The following is a 6056-nucleotide window of genomic DNA, read 5'->3' on the forward strand; positions in this document are numbered from 1 at the left end:
GTGTCAACTGTCCATGTGCACTGACGCACAATCCAACAGTTTGGTTCCAGCAATTGAGAAATGTCGCGACTCTGTCTAAAAGCAACTCTGGCAATCGGTGGCTCGTTTGGTGGGAACTGTATTTCGCTAGTTCACGAACGAATGTGACATGCATGCGTCCCGCACGCGTCGCCTCCAGTAAGATGGCGCTTGATTGAACAGCCCCAACCAACCCTGGCTCTGTTTAACTGATGAGGGGGTGCTTCTGCTCAAGACGGATATTTGCTCACTAGCTTGACGGCTTCAGTACCCAGCATTTGATTCATCTGTTCCTTATAACTAAGAAATGAAGCATCTTAAACTTCAACAAAGTGGCTGGCCGTAAATGATATCAAATTGAAGTAGGCCTACAAGTTTAGCTTCGGAAAATGGTACGACTACCTAAAACCATTTCAAACGAAGATATTCCGAGTTTTAAGACACAGTTATGATTGATTTTGTCGAATGACTTTACAAACTGTGTCATCTACGACTCTCTGTGTTATGACATCTTGCATCCGGTCGATGATCGTTTGACCATCTTGGAAACTAACCCTAAACTACGGGCATGACTAGCGTTTTAGTTCTTGATTAAGCTTGGTAGACACCTTTCATTTCTTGGGCCCAGAAGTTAATTTGCAGTTAATTACCTCACTGCAGGGGAGATTTTCTCCGTGTTAGTCCTATGAATTGGCATGGTAGGTCAACAAAAGCATACCTTTTTATCGCAGAATTTCCTTTCACTGAATTTTGCGTCAAGAAGACGTAAATTTTAATGTCAGTCGTTGCCTTTTGCTATTATTTAAGTCTCGTCATCCTGAATAGGCCTGTATGTATAAAGAGTAGGCCTACTGGCTGTAAATGAACCGCTGAACCTGAGTCTTTCTTAGTTATGATTTCTTGCAACCGTTTCGATGCTAATTTTATGAGCACATAAAACGTACAACTGGTACTGGTTGTGAATGCACACCTCTAGGTGGAAAATGATTCTCTGCGTCCGCACTGACCAGTGCATGGACCGACTCTGGTAATTAACAATTCGATGTATAAATTAACAACGCTGGCCAGATTGAGACCTAAGAGAATTACTTCTATGTTTCTGTCTGGAATACACCACTAGAAATACGTAACACGATTATGATTAGCCGCAAATGATGTGGTCCAGATGCAAAACAGTTGATTCATAATAGTGCGCCTCAAAGAGTTTGCAACGCATTCTACAATCACAACGCACGAAATCTGTCGACCCCATAGAGATCGCAGTAATCTCTATGGGTCGAACTTTCTAAACTTCTTTGGGTCAACAGATTTCGCACATTGTGGTTGGCCAACGCGTTGCAAACTGTTGGAGGCGGGCTATTGTGAGACACCCGTGTTACTGACCTCCATTTTTTTTTGTAGTACATGCACCGTACATCTATTCGTAATTTATTTATTGTGTACTTAAGTGCTGCACGGAGAATAACGGTACGCAACTATTATGTCGTTTTCGGTTGAATCACTAATACTGCACGAGAATTACTAGATTTTGAGAATTTCAAAATAGTAAATCTTTTTACAGACCTGTATTGTTTTTATAAAAAATGCTCCTAAGTGATCTACGACTCATGCATCACGGTCATGACTGTATTATCCAAAAGGGAGTCAAGCTACATTTCATTGGTGGAAGTGCAAAAGACATACCTGCATATTTCATCTTTAGATAATTAATTTCCTTTTATAATAACCTAGCGGTATTAAACTCGGCCTGTGACCAAAGCCTAATTTCTGTACCTGTATTTATTACGAAATTAGTTTTCTAATTTAATGCTTGGATAGATTGCCACCTTAACTCCAACGTGCTTACGTGGCTTTATGCTACACAAGCTATGCTAGCCGGCTATGAGTTATATTCACTTGTATCAAACCTGAAGTCGGTGGCAGACAGTTGACATCAGCTAGGATGATGTTAGTGATTCGTCTCTGGAGAGGGTATCTCAACTAGTTTTCTAAAGGTAACAGTTTGTGTCATTATCTAGAAAGCTTCTCAATGGTTAAAAGGCGGATGTTTTTGTTTGTATTTGTGGGCATTCTAAAAGCTGCAAAGCAAAGGAAAGTGGATGGTTATGTCAGGGAAAGTGAATCCAGTGTTTGTGTGCTTTGGATTTATTCTCTTTGGAATTTGGGGATTTTATTTTTAAAAAATTTAATGATTCATATTTTTCAAATTGTCCATAGTGAATTGCCACTGATGAATTCTCGTGAGGAAGCATTTTAACTGAAACCTTCATTTTCATGTGACCTGTTTAGATCTGACTACTTTTTTGTCGGATAACTGTCAATCTGAACGCGTATTCGTGCATTGCACTAACGTGCATTAACGTGCATTAATTAAAAGCGAATTGAAAGCCAAATATCGATTATCTGATTTTATCGTGTTTTTGTCCACAGTGCTCATCTTCCACTTTTCTGAAAAGTCGTCCCAATGAAAAACCGCGGAGTCTCCATCTTACTGATGCTGCTAATGGTCCAAGCAGTGGCAGGTATAGGCTAATCCTAGCAGATTTACTCATTATAAGCTGAACACGGTTATAAAAGTAAAGTCCTTAAATTACTTGTCGAAATTCAGCTGTGGTTCAAAAACTCTGCCGTTCTTTTACAAACTTTGTTTTTATTTCAACTTGATAAAATCGAGCTACGGGATCACCCTGTGTTTTAAAATTTAAAATAACAAACAAAATATGAAACGGAAGTGTCCGAGTAAGAGTTCCTACATGCACTTCCATCCCTGAATATTTATAATGATACTCTGAATGTTTTATGGAACCGAGGGGGTTATTAAACTGACCATTGAGCTATAGGTAGACTTAGCTCTGTGAAGCTGACCCATTTTTTACTTCATTTTCGCAGCTGATAACTGGTGTTATATCGCGCCCCTTGTGGGTGCGGGAGCAGCCATGGGAGCCACAGTCCAGTCAGTCGGCGCCAAAACCATCCACGGCTTCAAAGGGGTGGTAACCGCCGGCACGGCTGGCATAGCGGGCGCCCTCGTCGCGTCCTATCTATTCCCTTGTGACTGTGGCTGTTTGGAGGTTGAATGAGACAGATATCACCATTAAAGCTAGGATCACCAAACTGACTTTTGAAGGCGCCTTCATATCACAAAAGGATGACATGATGCCAGGAATAAGATTTCATGATAAACGGCGGGAATTTTTGTCGGTAATAAGATACGGCAACTTTACAAAGAAAGGTTTCATTCCAGCTTCCTCGACATCAAACTTATAATAACAGGAAATTGTTTAAAGCCACGCTCTATTAATGTCCTTCAAGTGAGTATGTTATTGTACCCAAGTTTACTTGGAATTTTGAGATACTGTTACTTCTATCAGCTTCATTCCAAGTTTCAAACCCTTGATTCTATTCTCGTGGCTATGAGCACACTTATGGCCACACATCTGAGCATAACTTGGACAACCAGTAGACTTCACCTTTCGCGCCGGTACCAAACAGCCTCAGTTAGGTCTATTTGTCACTCTAACAGCAATTATTTTATTTGCTGAAGGGCTGCGATATACACGTGTAGGTTTATGTCATTTCAAGCCTCTTATTTATTAATTTTATTCACAAACAGAAGTGCAAAATTCCTGTCGAACGATTCGCCAGTAGATTATCTTCTGGTGCCTAGCGTGCCATTGTTCGTCGACATGATGAACTCATTTTCCCACGATAATGAGGCCGTTCGGGTTGTGCAAAGGTTTTCTTCACCAGCGTCTATATACATATATGGGCCTGTGCCCCGAAATGTATGGCGTTAGTGACAAAAAACCTGCTTGTTCACGTGAAACGAATCTTGTTACAAGTAGATCATATGTATCTGGTGCAGAATGTAAGTCTCGAATAACAATAGTCATTGCCCCAGTCATGTTGGCTTGAAAGTAAGGTTTTTCATATTTCTGTTAATAGTTATTAACCCTTCTCTCGTTTACAAACGTTCTCACTGTTAAGTATGAGAGCCAAAAGTTTGCTGAAAGTACTCCTTGGTCATCATCGGCTTTTGTCTCAAAAGAACAACCTCCCCCATGTAATTTAAAAGGGAGTTATTTTCATATACCGTAACGTGATTTGAATATTTTTCACTGACTACCAGCCTTAGTTTGTTTCACACTGGTCCTGCCACGTAGAACGAACTACAGGTTTGTTCCCTACGCCTTGTTTGTATTTTATGAGCCCCGAGCTGGACCAAGAGAGGGCATAATTTTCCTAGCAACGGCGGCTCCTTCGGTCGGAACTGAACGTCGCTAGTTCACAAACTACTACGAATGGCAAGCGTTAAGGGCTCTTTTTAAACGATGAGGGGTGCTTCTGCTCAAGGCAATATCATGCCACGCTGCTAAAGGACTGGCGTGCGGCATTGGAAGAACACTGAGCGACAGCCCTCGAGGAGTTACATGCTACCTTCAAAAATCTAAGCCACTATTTCTTTCTGGAAAACTCCAGCCAACTCTTCCACACCACTTTTCGATACAGCTTCGAATAGCCTTCGTGACGTCACCTTTTCGACGTAGGCCTACAACATGTCGCCCATACCTTGTGCTGAAGAGTAAAAGGCCTCACTATTCCCCGCGGTTGAAAGTAATGATTGGCTTTTTGCAAATAGATCATGAGCTTCCGTTCTATTTTCCAGACAGATGCATGACGTACATTGGAATTGTGATGTGGTTTCTAACCGACCCTATCTCACTCAGCTATTCGCTAGAAGAGGGCTTGGCAAAGAGGAGCCGGTATCATAATATTAGATGCCAAGTGTGCAAAGTAACACTGGACATTGAAATTATTCTTCGACAGAGCATAATGGTCTGGTGATTAGACTGGACTCGCTACTAACAGCAACCACTAGCCTAGTTGCAAGGTGTCGTTCACGAGAACGCGAGAGGGCGTTATCACGACCAACAGCCGTCGCCCACCAGTCCCCCCCCCCCAAAAAAAACATGTACTTGCAACTACCCTGGCACTTTTCGAGTTTGACTCGGTAGGAAGGAGTTTCCTTCTTTATAGAGGAGATTAACTTTCCTACAAAATTTTTCGCTTTGAATTACTTTACAAATTTGCTTCGACACAAAAAACGCCAGTCGCCTGGAAGAGGTTGGAGGAGGCTCTTAAAACTAGATAGGCCTACCCTAGGCTTCCTCAGCCCCGTTTTTCATCGTCTCTCATATTCATGTTGGAGGGGGGCGAAGGGAAAGGCCACTTTCATATTTCCCTCCCAGGGTTTGCTTCACAGAATATGGCTCGTACTCATTCCTACTAGTTAGGCGGGCGCGAGTCAGCAATATTTCCAATGATTGCATCATCCCGGGCGAACGCCGCGCCAACAGCGTGTGAGGCATGTAAGTCCCAATAGAGGCTACCGTAGGAGTGTGTGTGTGAGCCGTAGCCAAGTAATTCGGTGGAATGCGGCTTGCTTCCACTGGGTACATTGTGCCGTTCATGAAAGTTGTACAGGGAAAATCATCTTGAACCGTAGACGAAGGCGTCATACGCTTAATTCATGGAGGAATAAAACACATGGTTAATTGAAGGCCAGTAATTGCCTGCGCGAACCAAATCCCGATTTGCATATTGTCAAGCGCATTTTGTGGACCCGTGGACTGGATGGTTTGTGAAAAATGCATTGGGCCCCACGACTGTTTCAGGGATTATCATTGATCACTTCATTTTTTTTTTATTTTGAGATGTACATGATCTTTACAATATACAGTGACATAATAAAAAAAACAAGAAGGAGAGTATAATTTTGACAAGACATAAAAACATTCAGTAAGAAAACTTTTAAACAATTGACTATCCAGTCATCGGTAAGCAACTAAAATGTAAGATGAGGAAATGAGCTTTAATTTGATGGGTGTCTTGAAACCTGAGAAAATTGTGACGATTTTTTCTCATGTTTTGGAAGTGAGGGTATTTATCCATGTTGTCAGTCTTTATACTGAAGTTAACATCATGCCGCGCCTTTTACCGTGGATTCGGTGTACTATGTGCATGAGCGCTGTTGCGAC

At 41.8% G+C, this 6056-nt stretch overlaps 1 long non-coding RNA gene across 1 annotated transcript; it reads left to right on the top strand.

Moving 5' to 3' along the window:
* Positions 1-1876: 1876 nt before the first annotated feature.
* Positions 1877-3939, top strand: LOC110987177 (uncharacterized). The gene is made up of 3 exons (XR_015425048.1): positions 1877-2011; positions 2447-2540; positions 2908-3939. It is a non-coding gene; the product is annotated as an uncharacterized LOC110987177 (long non-coding RNA).
* Positions 3940-6056: the final 2117 nt, after the last annotated feature.

Source organism: Acanthaster planci, linkage group LG04 (assembly GCF_054643075.1).
Source record: "Acanthaster planci isolate LZ-2023a linkage group LG04, COTS_SCS, whole genome shotgun sequence".
In the NCBI taxonomy this organism is placed as follows: Eukaryota; Metazoa; Echinodermata; class Asteroidea; order Valvatida; family Acanthasteridae; genus Acanthaster; species Acanthaster planci.